The 15,000-nt window shown below is 42.9% G+C and overlaps 1 protein-coding gene across 2 annotated transcripts in view; it reads left to right on the top strand.

Moving 5' to 3' along the window:
• Nucleotides 1-9,647: 9,647 nt before the first annotated feature.
• LOC122254014 (uncharacterized) overlaps nucleotides 9,648-15,000 on the top strand; it is a 57,309-nt gene continuing 51,956 nt past the window's right edge. Inside the window, exon 1 of one of the 2 annotated variants that reach the window (XM_086536222.1) lies at nucleotides 9,648-12,793. The gene's annotated coding sequence lies outside the window, so the exon portion shown is untranslated. The remainder of the gene's footprint in view (nucleotides 12,794-15,000) is intronic. The other variant, XM_086536223.1, reaches the window with a different exon arrangement.

A 15,000-nucleotide genomic window follows, 5' to 3' on the forward strand; every position in this document is an offset into this window, starting at 1 on the left:
CGGAGCGAAGCGGGGGAGGAGGGGGGAAGAGGGAGGAAAAGAGGGGACGCGATGAGGGGAAAGGAAAGAGAAAGGGGAGGCTGGGAAAGGAGAGAGGAGAGAAGGAAACGAGGGGAAAGGGGAGGAGAGAGAGTGAAGCGGGGAAGGTTAGTGGAAAGAGGAAGAGAAGATGAGGGAAAGGGGAAAGGGAAGAGAAAGGGAAAACAGGAAAGGGGAGAGGAGAGAAGAAGAGGGGTAAAGGGAAGGAGAGAAAAAGGGAAGAGGGCGAAGGTGATAAGTAGAGCCGAATGGAAGAGGAGAGAAGGAGAAGAGAAAGAAAGAGGAGATGAGAAAAAAGTAAGGAAAAAAGAGAAAAGAGGAAAAACAAGTAAGGAGAGAGGAGAGGAAGAGCAAGCAAAGAGGAAAAGCAATAGAGGGGAAAATTAAAATAGAAAGGGGAGATTTAATATAAACACCATTACCGGTCTGTCTGACGGACTGTAAGTAGCTGGTGCACTGAACGTGAACGGCTCGTGGTCCGGCGTCGCTAGATCCAATTTGATTAAAGGATTGAACGCCATCACGCATGCGTCCGAGGCTGCCATGAGAGGGGGGGAGGGAGGGAGGGAGGGAGGGGGATAGGATAGAGGAGGAAAGGAAGGAGAGGAAGAGGAGGGAGGAAGAGGGAGAGGGAGGGAGAGAGAGAAAGAAGGGGAGATAGAAGGAGGGAGAGAGGGAAAGAAGGGGAGACGGAAGGAGGGGGAGAAGGGAGGGAGGGAGGGAAGAGAAGAAAGGAGGGAGGGAGGGCGAGCGAGAAGGAGGGAGAGAGGGAAAGAAGGGGAGACGGAAGGATGGGGAGAAGGAAGAGAAGAGAAGAAAGTAGGGAGGGAGGGAAGGAGGAGGATAGGATAGAGGAGGGAGGGAAGGAGAGGGAGAGGATGCAGGAAGAGGGAGGGAGGGAGGAAAAGTGGGTGAGTGACAGGAATGAGGGGAGAGGGAGGGAGAAAAGGCAGGGAGAGAAGGAGGGAAGGAGGAAAGGAATGAATGAAGGAAGAAAGGAAGAAACAGAGATAGAAAGAGAGGGAGAGAGGGAAGGAAAGGCCAAGGGAGGGGAAAAGAGAGGAGAACACGAGGGAGACCGACCTAGACCGACCGACCTTACGTACCGTACTGGTTCATTCTGCTATGCTTGTGCAGCGTCCGGTTAAGAGGAAGCCGAGCGGACAGGTGTGGCTCTCGTCGGCGCCGGAGGGTTCGTGGGCGCGCGCTTGACGCCCACGTCGGAATCTTTCGCTCTCTCTCTCTCTCTCTCTCTCTCTCTCTCTCTCTCTCTCTCTCTCTCTCTCTCTCTCTCTCTCTCTCTCTCTCTCTCTCTCTCTCTCTCTCTCTCTCTCTCTCGCTTTATCTCTCTCTCTCTCTCGCTTTATCTCTCTCTCTCTCTCTCTCTCTCTCTCTCTCTCTCTCTCTCTCTCTCTCTCTCTCTCTCTCTCTCTCTCTCTCTCTCTCTCTCTCTCTCTCTCTCTCTCTCTCTCTCTCTCTCTCTCTCTCTCTCTCACACACACACACAAACACTCTCTCTCTCTCACTGTATCTATCTATCTATCTATATATCTATCTATCTCTTTCACCTTTTCCCTCCCCTCCTGTCATCTCCTCTTCCTTTCCCACTCCCTCTCCCTTTCCATTTCCCCACCTTCCCTCCCCTCCCTCCCCTCTCCTGCTCTCTTCTCTCACCTCTCTCTCTATCTATCTCCCTCTCTTCCTCTTCCCTCCTCCCCTCTCTTCACCACTTCCGTTCCACCTGTCTTCTTCTCCCTTCCCTCTTCCCCCGTCCCCCTTCCCTCCCCTCCCCTTCTCCTAGCCTCTCTTCTCCCTCACCCTCTCTCTCTCCCTATCCCTATCCCTCTCCCACTCCCTGTCCTTTCACCACTTCCGTTCCACCTGTCTTCTTCTCCCTTCCCTCTTCCCCCGTCCCCCTTCCCTCTTCCCTCTTCCTCCTTCCCTATCCTCCCTCCTTCTCCTTCTCTCATTCTTTGTTTTTACAATGTCCTAAAAGGGTATTGATCGTGTGTGTTTACGTGCCTGAATCTTCCATCTATTTTTTTGTTTTCTCTTTTTATTTTCCTGAAGTTGATTTTGCTTGTCGTTTGTCTAACTTTATTTTTATTCGAGAACTAAAGAATGTCTCAATTTCTGTCGTCGCAGTGGCTAGCAGGGAGGGATTTATTCTCATGACCTGACCTGACTGCATGGGAGAAATAGCATGCATTCACATGGAATTGCTTTTAGTCATTTTTTCTGTTTCTTTTTGTAAGGGAAATGTTTTATTTATTTAAGAGTGACAGGAACGTTGGAGATTTGAGTCATTTGGGGTGAGTCATGGGTATGATTCTGTAGAGGATATGCGATAAAGAGATTGTGATGATTGTAAGGATTATTATCATAATAATGATATTGATAACAATGATATAATGATAATGACAATGATAATGATAATATATGAAAATGATTATGAGACTGATTGCAATGATAATGTGAAAGATAATGAAATAGTAATTATCATAATGATAATGATGATTTTGATAATCATGATGATAGTAATGGTAATAAAGATAAATGCCATGCGATTTCTGAGAGTGACTCATCTCGACTCCTTTAAGAAGAGAGCGAGAGAGAGAAAGAATGAAAGAGAAAGAGAGAGAGAGAGAGAGAGAGAGAGAGAGAGAGAGAGAGAGAGAGGCAGGCTGGGCACACCGCTTCCTCCCCCCCCCCCCTTTCCGAGTGTGAGATTAATCCAATGTGTCGTATTCTCACAAAGCACCAGCTCTGTCAAAAGAAATTGAATAAAAGAATATACAAAAGATAACGAATGAAATGCAGTGAGATGAAACGCAACGTTCGCGTTGAAACTCCTTCTCATGTTTGTTTTTAATAATGTCCTTAAAAAAAATGATGTTTAGATATTTCAAATAATATTGTAACTGTCGACGGTTTCATTTGCTTTTCTCTAATCGAAAAGGGCCTTTATGTTGCAAGTATTATCAGATTTTCTCAAGTGTCTTGTTGATTTATGAAAAAAACAGTGAATACTGTATATATGTAATAAATGTTCCATGTTACATAACAGTAAGTATTTTTTTTACACATAAACATACACTGCGTGTGCATCTGTGTATGTCTGTGTAAATACATGCAAGTGCATTTGCCTCGGGTTTGTCATTACGTCCATTGCAAAGGCAGAGCCGCTCACGTCGTCGCTTTAGGATCGCAATCATGCAGATGCAACCTTAACAGGACACGCTGCAACCTCGGGACTCTCCTAGAAGCTGCGACGTTGCTCTCTTGTTGAAAGGGGGAGGGGGATAGGGGGGAGGGCATGCCCTTGTTGGCCGTGTCTGTGCAGGTAATCCTTGCGTGAGAAGTGCGTGTGTTTCTCTCAATCTCAGCATCTCTCTCTGTCTCTCTCTTTTTCTCTCTCTCTCTCTCTCTCTCTCTCTCTCTCTCTCTCTCTCTCTCTCTCTCTCTCTCTCTCTCTCTCTCTCTCTCTCTCTCTCTCTCTCTGATACTATTTTCCTTTCCTTTTCTTTTTTTTTTCATTTCGACGTCCCACCACCAGGGCGGCGCTGCGTGACATGGCGAATCGGTCAATAGATCGAGTCCGAAAATCCCATTCCAAACTATAAAAAGAAAAAAAAAAGGAAAATCTCGTTCTGTTTTTTTTTTTTTTTCATTAATGACGCTTAGGTTCTGATCGCTCTCGGATTAGGGAATTGGATGCTGTTATTAATTTATTCCATCGAAGTTTGAGCTCAATAAAAAAAAGGATTGAAAAAGAATGTGGTGGAAGGGATGGAGGGTCGGGGTAAGGGTAAGGGTAGTGGGTGGGGGTAGGGATGGGAGGGAGGGGGAGAGGTGGGTATTTAATGTCGCCGCCTCACGTGTCACTTCGAAACCCACGTGATTTCGGCGATACGGCCCTGTGTGGAGGATGAGTAGATAGGGCGGATGTAGGAGGGGGGAGGAGGGGGGAGGTGGGGGGGGGTTATGTAGTGGGGGAGGAGGGGTGGGGAAGGGAGGGGAAGGGAAGGGAAGGGAGGGGAGGGAGGGAGGGGAGGGGAGGGGAGGGAGGGAGCGAGCCAGGTTGAGAGTGGATGGAGGGGGGAGAAGAGGAGGGGGGTGAATGGGATTAGGACGAGATCTTGTCTCTCTGTTAAATAGATATGTTAATTTTGTTCCTTCAGTAGAGTGTGATGTTTGTAGTAATCATTCTCAAAGCGAGGGTGAGAGAAAACGGGATGAGAGACGAAGAGAGAGAGCGAGAGAGAGAGCGAGAGAGAGAGAAAGAGAGAGAGAGAGAGAGAGAGAGAGAGAGAGAGAGAGAGAGAGAGAGAGAGAGAGAGAGAGAGAGAGAGTGACTTTTGACTTTGACGAGTTTATTGAGAGAAGTGATTACGTACATCTCAAAAGGATGAAGTAACATAGGTTGTCCTCACCCCAATCTTAGTCCCTCTTTGGGCTCACATATATTTTACAAAACCTTACAGCTATGACAACATGTTGAAATATATACAGAACAAAAGGCGGGCCAATCACAAGCATACACGGTTAAATGTTTACAAATCAGGAGAGCGATATGGCAGTATTAATTATCACCTAAGTCCTCTCCTGAGAGAGAGAGAGAGAGAGAAAGAGAAAGAGAAAGAAAAAGAGAATGAGAAAGAAAGAGAAAGAAAGAGAAAAAAAGAGAAAGAAAAAGAAAGGAAGAGAGAGAGGAGAAAGAGAGAGAGAGTGAGAGAGAGAGAGAGAGAGAGAGAGAGGGGAGAGTGAGAGAGAGAGGGGGGGCAGTCCGAGTGCAGGCTCCTTACGAGATGTTTATGTCTTTGTTTATTTTCCAGAGCCGCCCGTCATCCGGGGTCGACACCAGCTGCCTACCAAGTAAGTCCACTTATGAAATGTTTTTGTTTTAGTAATTAGACTTTGATTGGACGCTGATTAATGGTCTGTTGCAGGCGTCTGTTTCCCACCTTGCTGAATTATATAAAGGTATTTAAATTGTTAGAGAGAGAGAGAGAAAGAGAAAGAAAGAGAAAGAGAGAGAGAGAGAGAGAGAGAGAGAGAGAGAGAGAGAGAGAGAGAATGAGAGAAGGAGAGAAAGAGAGAGAGAGAGAGAGAGAGAGAGAGAGAGAGAGAGAGAGAGAGAGAGAGAGAGAGAGAGAGAGAGAGAGAGAGAGAGAGAAAGAGAGAGAGAGAGAGAGAATGAGAGAGAGAGAGAGAGAAAGAGAGAGAGAGAGAGAGAAAGAGAAAGAGAGAGAAAAAGAGAAAGAGAGAGAGAGAGATACAGAGACAGACATACAGACATACAGACAAACCGACAGAAAGAGACAAAGAAATCACAACGCCTCACTGTCTTCTCAAGATGCTGTGACCGAGGCAAGAAAAGGGCCATAACATTGATAAAGTCCAATAATGTGTTACGGTTCCCAGAGGCAGGACAGCAAGATTTGGCCACCAGCCCAAAAGCTTCCCCTGTTATGGATTTTGTGACAAACATCGTGACGAGTGCGGTGCCAGACTGTACTAGTAGTGACCGTTCAACTTGTTTTTTAAAATTTATTTATTCATTTTTTGGGGAGGGGTGTACATAAGTTTTGTTTTTGTTGTTTGTATTGTTGATTTTATTGTGGCATGTGTTAAGTGACGTGTTAAGAGTGTGAAATATTAGTACCGTATGGTAATATGCGATGCCGATTTTCACTGCTGCTAAGAACCAGATGTTCAGTGCCAGCTTTCAATTCATTTCACGATAAATGATAGTTAGAAGAGAAAAATAAACTTCCAAATCACAGCGTTCAGGAGTGGTTTTTGTAGCGAGTTCAGAGCCGTAGGAGGAGTCTACCAACAGGGGTGGGGGTGAGATAGAAGGGGAGTAGGTTGAGGAGGGGGGGGGGGAGCAAGTTGTTATGGTTACAGACAGACACAGCCTTACTTGTGGTATCTAGGTGTGTTCACGCCAAAATCCAGCCGTCAATAACTTGTTCAGAATAGATAGAATGAGCAATGAACTGCTGTCGGGCGCCTGTTCTCTCCTGATCGATGCGACAAGGAATAATTGTTAGAGTGTTATTATGTATCTCTCGATATGTATGTATTGATCTGTTTAAGTTTTAATTGATGTTATGCGTCACTCTTTCTCTATATATTGATCTTTCTGTCTATGTTGTCCTTATGTATCACTCTATGTATATCTACTGGTCAATGGGAATAGTGAATTCGAGATGTGTATATGTGTGTCTGCATGTTTATATTATTTTAAGGGCTAAACTGTTGGCCTGTTTTTTTTTTTTTTTTTCTTCTTCTTCTTCTTCCTTTTTTTAGGGGGGGGGTGAGGTTCTCCCTGAGAATGTCAGGAAAAAAACGTTTTTTATGCGTCGGTAAATACAGAAAATTTAGCGACAGCTTTCAGTAGGCGAGATTGTGGGTTTTCACCAATATATGTATGTGTGTTTTGTTGTGATTTGTTTATACCGAGGGCTGAGGAAATAGTCTCGGTGCCAAAGGCGACTGTAAGAGTGGCGCGTGCGACCTCCCTTTCCTTTCGTTAAGTTGCCTTGGTCACCCCCGGACACAAACGGCGCCCCATAAAGCGGTCCAGAGTAAGTTCCCTCCGTCACATTTTTCGAGATTCTATAAGGAGGACCAACCAGCCTTTCTCTCTCTCTCTCTCGCTCTCTCTCTCTCTCTCTCTCTCTCTCTCTCTCTCTCTCTCTCTCTCTCTCTCTCTCTCTCTCTCTCTCTCTCTCTCTCTCTCTCTCTCTCTCTCTCGCTCTCTCTCTCTCTCTCTCTCTCTCTCTCTCTCTCTCTCTCTCTCTCTCTCTCTCTCTCTCTCTCATCCAACTGTGCTCTTCTCCCCGTGTCTCTCGGTCAATTTAGTTCTTATTTGGCTCTTACCATATCAGGTCCAGCGAAGATTTGAAAGGGAATCGCGTGAAAAGCGAAACCAGACAGAAATCGTTGCACCGTGAACAAAAAGGTTCAGAAAGTTCACCGTCGCTCCGCCTCCTCTTCCTCCCTTTTTCACTCCCTTCCGTTTTCCTCCTTCTTCTCATGGTCTCCTTCCTTTCCTCATTCTCCTTCATGATCTCTTCTTCTTTATCTTCTTTCCCCTCCTACTCCTACTCCTGTGTCTTTTTCTCTCTCATTTCCAACTTTTATTCTTGGACCTCTGTGTTTTTCTTCCTCCAGAGCCACCACCTCCTCCTCCTCAATCCTTTCCTCCCTTCCTCCCTTCTCCCTTCTTCTCTCCCTCCCTCCCTCCCTCATTACTCCATCCTTTCTTGCCCACCTTGCCCCAGTCTTCTTACTCCTCCTCCTCACCCCCCCCCTTTTTTTCCCTTTTCCCCTCCTAACCTTTCTTCCTCTCCTCCTCTTCTTCCTCCTCCTCCTTCTTCTCCCCTTTCCCTGTGTTCCCCTTTCTTCTCCTCCCCCTCACCTGTTCCTCTCCCCCCCTCCTACACCTCCTCTTCACCCCCCTTCCCCCTTTCCCCTTTCCCTCTGCTCCCCTTTCTTCTTCTCCTCCCCCCCCCCCCCATCCATTCCTTCCCGCTTTTCACTGCTTCTCACATTTTCCCGTCTTGCGGCGTCAGCATGTTTTCCCCTCGCAAGTTGGCGTTCCCCTCTCCGTCAGTACTTCGTGATTGAGCGTCTTGAAAGGATTTGACGAAAACATATACGGGATTTTTTTTTTAGGGGAGGGGGGCTCTCTCTCTTTCCTCCTTCTCCATTTCCTCCTCCTCCTCCATCGCCGCCCACAACTATCACTATACCACCACTACCTTCTCTTCTTTTCTCTTCTCCTCCTCTCTCCCTCTTCTCTCTCCTCTCTCTCCTCTCTCTCTCTCTCTATCTCTCTCTCTCTCTCTCTCTCTTTCTCTTCCTCCTCTCCCCTCTCCCTCTCCTCCTCTTCCTCTCCCTCTCTCTCTCTCCTCTCTCTCTCTCTCTTTCTCTCTCTCGTCTCTCTCTCTCCTCTCTCTCTCTCTCTCTCTCTCTCTTTCTCTCTCTCTCTCTCTCTCTTTCTCTTTCTCTCTTCTCTCTTCTCTCTTCTCTCTTCTCTCTCTCTTCTCTCTCTCCTCTCTCTCCTCTCTCTCTCTCTCTTTCTCTCTTCTCTCTCTCTTCTCTCTCTCCTCTCTATCCTCTCTCTCTCTCTCTCTCTCTCTCTCTCTCTCTCTCTCTCTCTCTCTCTCTCTCTCTCTCTCTCATTCTCATTCTCATTCTCATTCTCATTCTCATTACTCACTACTCGCTCTTACATTTTCCCTCATAACACACTCTCCGTCGGATTAAATTCTGCATGACATCATTAGGCTAGACTTCATTATAATCAATATCATTTCCCAGTTCACGATAATTGAATTCCGGGTTTTCTTGGCTCCATGATATACAATGGCCCGCAAGAAAGTATATATGTATATATATATATATATATATATATCTATATATGAATACATATATATATAGATAGATACATAGATAGATAGATATATACACACACACACATATATATATATATATACATATATATATATATATATATATACACACATATATACATATGTGTATATATATATATATATATAATATATATATATATATATATATATGTAAAAATCGACGATGTTTTCAAAATCCAAGAAAATGACTAGTTATTTCAACATTTGACTGACAGATTTATTTTTAGGTGTTATTGATCAAAACGTAATCTTTTTATGTATAAACGATTATCTATCTACAGTTAGATAATTCTGAAACGCTCCGATCGCCTTGTGGGAATAATGACAAAATTGGAATATGGCAATAGTAATGAGGATGATAATTCTGATAATAGTAATGGTGATGATAAAGATAATGATAATAATAGGTAATACTATTAATAATGATAATAATAACAATAATGATAACAATGGTAATGATAATGATAGTATAAAAATATTGATAATAATGATAATGATACCAATATTGAACACATATGTTTAAACTGTGTTTGGGATGATACTTTTTTATTGTGTTAATCTGTTGATGATAGGTATCGTGGTGAATGTTTTCTTCTTAAATTTGTTCTTATTTTTATCATGATAATGATAAATGTTATTGCTACCATTTGCAGTTATAGTAGTAGTAGTAGCAATAATGGTAGTGGTGGTAATAGTAGTATAGTTGTAATAGTAGCTGGAACGTTGCCTTCGTTTCTCTTCTCAGGAAATTAGTGAAGAATTATTATTCATATTGTCTTTTTTCTTTCGTGTTGCAATTCATCAGCATTATCAGCACTGTTACCTTCGCCATCGTCAGTCACCGCTATCACCATCACCATCCTCTTCATCGCTCATACAACAGCGATTATGATACCCTAATTCACTGCCATCTTCGTCACCATTAACACCACAACGATCAGCACCATCCTAACCATCCCCTACACCATCATTTTTAACATCATCCCTCGTTTCCACCGCCCATTTACCGCCCACACCTGGTGTAGCAAGGAGGGCGGAGAGAAGCGTCTCCTTCCCATTCCACGCCCACCCGCCCATGGGTCAGATAGGGTCAAATGTCAAGCGTTTCCCACGGGTTAGACCATAGCAGGGGCGGTGCTCCCCTACATGGCGGCTGGGAGGGGGGGGGCACGCCTGATCCTTACAAGGGCAAAGTAGGATGGGCGGACTCTACTTGTTCCTTGCTCACGTCTCCTTTGTTTTGGTTTTGATGTCGATGATTTTTTGCGTTATTTTTTTTTTTTTAATGTAATTTTGTTTTTGTTTTCGGTGGTGTTGCTTCCCGTGTTGATAGATTTAACATGCCTTTGTTTGTGTTCTCTCAATGCGTGTGAGTTCCATCACTTCTCTGTCCGATATTTCCCCGTATTTTATAATGATGCCTCGAGACACAAAGGATGACGTACCCAAAGTACTTTGCAATACAAATACCAAGTACAAACCTCTTAGTCTAAGTCAACAGATTTCCACGTATTGAGGCCATTCCCTTAGCGTGTCACATCTGTTTCAGTTTCTCTTTACAGATCATGGAATCTGTTGACGAATCCCCGAGTTTATTTTCAATTCGTTCCTTTTGTTCCCTGTCAAGGGGTGATTCAATTTCCTCGTCGTAGCCCTGTATCATATTGGTGCCTCCTCTGTGTCTTTGCAATTGCTAGAATAAGGAAGAGTAATGCTATTCTTGATATGTATCATCGTCCAGTGTCATACTTGTGTCCGTAGCCTCTCATTTCCCATCGTTAGGCAACGTTTTTTTTTCTATTGCCAGTATGTGCATCTTCGCCCAGTGCCAGGCTTGCGGCTCTAACCAGTTCTTTGTCATTGCCAGAATAGGAGACTGATGCCGTGCCTTGCGTGCAGCCCTTTGTCAAAGTTAGGTCAGGTATTTATGTTGCCCCCTATTGTACCTCCAGACAGCGCCGTGTGTATATCCTGACCAGGCCCTTGCCATAGTTGATTTTGTCCCGTATGTGTGCAGTGAGACGGAGAGGTCGGTCGAAGGCAGCGTCCACTGTGATATATCCTCGCCGTCCCCGTTCATTATACCCCGCGCCATCGTGACGCATCGCTTTTTTCTTTTTCCTTTTTTCGGACTTCCTTATTTGGAACAGAGGGTAAGATGGCCTCTCTGTATACTATACGTATGGGAATTCCATATGTAGTTATCTGTTGTTTTTTCTTATACATGGTGCTGGCATCGACCCCTCGATTTTTATAGAGTCGCTAGATTAGGGCGGGGAATAATAATGATTGTTTGGACGGGGTCGGGACGGAGAGGTCTCGTTGTTGCCAATTTTCTGTTGTGAGGGTCGGCATTATTGCTGTTGCTATCCTCATACTTTGGTGTGTTATTGGCAGTGATATTGATGCAGTTGTTGATAGGATGGTTGTAATGATTAGGGAAGTAATTGTGCAATTTTGCTGTTGTTGTTTTGTTATTGTTGAAGTTTTATGGCAAACTTTTGTTGCTGTTATTATAGCTGGTTTTGTTTTGTTATTGTTGTTGAAACGACAGCTTCAACAACATCAGCGATGACAATATACTATTATCTTCATCAATTTGACTAATTACTTTCGTAGTGTACCTCAGTAATTCATATATTTTTCTTTCTGATAAGAAACAGTTTAATGAAAGACTCGAACCTCAATGAAGAACAATGAAATTTCAAGAGAAACGGACAGGACCAAGAACACACGGCGAAGCATAAGGAAAAGGCATGACGAATAAAACAGCAAGACAAGATACGCGGAAGGAAGCGTCTCTCATAGAAAACGGACTCCTCGCCATGGTGTCTGTCGGAAAAATATCGTTGTCTTATTGTGCTTGCCCGATTCTTTTGTTGAATTTATTTATTTATTATTATTATTTTTTTTTTTATGGATTTTATATTTTATTTGAAAGTGAATGGTCCACTTGCTCAGTTTTCTTCGTTTTGAAAAATATATTCTTAGATTACTTTTTTTAGTTACTTCATTTTACGTTATTAGATTTTAGATGTTATGCTTCGGTATATGGTGAGTATTTTTTCCCGTGTTTACTTATTTCTTACTGTTATGATTTTACTTAATGTTGACGCTGTTATAATGTTATTACTGTTGTTATTATGGCTGATGGGATTATTGTTATTAATATTGTTAACACTAGTGTTATTGTTTTTGTTATTATTATTATTATTGTCACTGTTATTGTTAACACTAGTGTTATTGTTTTTGTTATTATTATTATTATTGTCACTGTTATTGTTAACATTATTGTTACAGTTTATGTTATTGTTATCAGTATTATTGTTATCAATATTATCGTTATTCTTATTCTTATTACAAGTATTATTGATTTTATCATCATCATCATTATCATAATCATCAAGATCAAAACTACCATTATCATATCACAAAACAGCCACATGCTTCTCCTTGTCAACCCTAAACATTCCATCACTTTGACTGTACCGCGACTTACATGGTGACGCACCATTCCCATAACTCTGCATGTGGTGACTCTCTATGTGGTGTGACGTCCAGTGACATGCAGTTATTACTAAGGCTTTGACTTAATTATCAGACTTTCCGAACGAGGCTTTTGTCGTGGCGGCGGAAGGAACCGTGAAGTCATTTTAGTCAAGGATTAACTTGACTTGGGGAGAGTTGGTGGCACTCGGACGTCCTTGTGGTGACTTTTTTCTCTCCCTATTTTGGCCTAGGTCTTTGATATCTTTATCTTTCTGTTTCTCTTTTTCTTTATCTAATTTTTACTCTCTCTCTCTCTTCTCTTTGTCTCTCCCTACTCTCTCTCTTGTCTTTGTCTCTCCCTATTCTCTCTCTCTCTTCTCTTTGTCTCTCCCTATTCTCTCTCTCTCTTCTCTTTGTCTCTCCCTATCCTCTCTCTCTCTCTCTCTTCTCTTTGTCTATCCCTATTCTTTCTCTCTCTCTTTCTCTCCCTCTCTCTCTATTTTGCTTTATCACTTCTCCCCTCGTACTCTCACTGCTAATACTGTTATTGATGTGAATCGCCTTGGTCTTAGCCTCCTCTCCCTCCCATCTTTCTTTCTTCTCGCCCTTTTACCTACGAATAGTGATACCCAAGAACCGCCGAAGCTCACGTAGTTGCAAGTCACCAACGGCCGACTCTCTCAACGACTCCCTCTGACCGGAAGCTCAGATTTACTCGGGATCTAGATGTGAGGGTCGCCTCAGATGCGATCTCGTGCTTGGCGCCGCCGCTCCGGTCTCCCGCTCCGTGACGTCGTCCTTGACGCCGCGCCGCCAGGGTTAGTGATGGCAGTCGTTTGCGTTGGCACCCTTTGGCTTTCTGCTTGGGCGGTTGCTGGGTAGCCGGCCGGAATGTGCAACTTTTATGAAGGTGGTAGTGATGGTATATATATATGTGTATATATATATGTATGTATATATATGTATATGTATATATATTTATGTATGTATATGTATGTATGTATATATATATGTATGTATATATATGTATATGTATATATATTTATGTATGTATATGTATGTACGTGTGTGCATATGTATACACTATATAAATATATATATATGTATGTATGTATGTATGTTTGTATGTATATGTATGCATACATATTTACATATATATATATATATATATATATATATATATATATATATATATATATATATATACACGCATATATAATCATATACATATCTATAGAATATGTATATATATATATATATATATATATATATATATATGTATGTATGTATATATATATATATGTATGTATGTAGAAAGAGAGAGAGAGAGAAAGAGAGAGAGAGAGAGAGAGAGAGAGAGAGAGAGATAGAGATAGATAGATAGAGAGAGAGAGAGGGGTGGGGTCTAGGTTTACACAAGTACTCACAAGCATTGGGACCAATGTAGCTAAAGGTATAAATGACTGAATAACCTCATAACGCCAGAGATGTAATTGACATGTTTCTATTAAAGCTTCATCAGGATTACATGATACGTTACATTACATATAATTAAATTCCATTTCTTGCGTCGTTGTGAAATGCGTCCGTCTCATTTCTAACTTTAGCTACATTTCCCACAGGTTTAATCAGGAAAAGAGAGAGAAAAAATCGTTTGTTCACGTGTGCGTATCCAGCCGTAAAAAGCAATGGTAAGAGAAACAAGCCAAATTTACCCTCGTAACATCGGACGGCGAGATAATCAGGCCAGGACGTCTGAAAGAAGCTTTTGAGCCGTTACATATTTCTAGGCGATACCCAGCCCGATAGCAGAAGAGACACTAATAGCACAACAAGGAAGTGTACTGTGTGTGTTTAGTGTAGCATCGCTTTGGTAAACAAACACTCAACGGTGTTTTTTAAGGAGGGGGAGAGGCAGGCAGCCAGCGAACGAGGGCAGGCAGCTGGCGGCCGAGTTCAAACCATGGCGTCCGGAAAACATTCGGTTTAGGGTCGTTAACGTCGATGATACGCTGTCTTACATTCTCTCTCTTTTCGGTAGAAGATCAGAGAAAATAGAAAATGGAAGAGAAAAGAGAAGACATGAAAATATAACTAAAACACAAAACAATATAATTCTACATTATATAATTGTTAAATGTAAACATTCCTTAAACAGTTCAATACAAAGTAAACTTTCAATAAGCACGACTGGAACCCAATCGTCATTTGTTACGGCCTTGTTTGTTGGTTTGATTGGTCGTTCGGACGACCCGTGGAGCTTGCTGATTGGTGATTGGGATCGGCCGCTGGATGACGGATGAGGATTAGTGGTCGTTGATTGGGAGGGATCAGGGGCTATTCATCAGAGGGATCCAATGGAGATTATGGACAAGAGATCCTGAGGAGTGTCGGGGAAGAGGTTTCAAATTTCAAATCGGCTTTGGAATCCATATATCGTCTTCGATCTTATCATCATGAATGCTTTTCTCAGTGATACATTTATCATTAATATTATTATGATTCATGCTATTATTATCATTATTATTACTTTTCATTGTAATTCTCATTATTAGTATTACTTGTAAGACCTCAGCATCTCTAGTGGGCTCGAAGATGTTACTCCCAGATAAACATTTGTTCTTTTTTTCTGCTGGTGGAAATGTGAGAGTTCTCCTTTGGCAGAAGAAAAACAAGGGATTGCTGAACTTTACGACCCTCACTTGTTTATATTCGATAACTGACGGTTGGTCTTGTGGCTTTTGGAAGATGAGATCTCTAAAGTGGAACAATGGAAGCCTGAATTTGACTTGGGGATGGCGGTTGGGACGGGAGGTTCCTCTCGGCGCTCACGCACGGCTGATCCTCCTACTCCACCGCCCCCCCCCTTCCCCCCACCACAGCTGGTTGAATCACTCTCACGCCCCCCTCCCCAACAGTTGGTTCAGTCACTCCCACGCCCACAATACAGCTGGTTCAATCACCCACGCCAACCCATAGTTGGTTCGGTTACTTCTTGACCCACCCACGACTGGTTTACCCCGCT

This window comes from Penaeus japonicus, unplaced genomic scaffold (assembly GCF_977035675.1).
Source record: "Penaeus japonicus unplaced genomic scaffold, GWHDUDI00000001_assembly GWHDUDI00000004, whole genome shotgun sequence".
Taxonomy (NCBI): domain Eukaryota; kingdom Metazoa; phylum Arthropoda; class Malacostraca; order Decapoda; family Penaeidae; genus Penaeus; species Penaeus japonicus.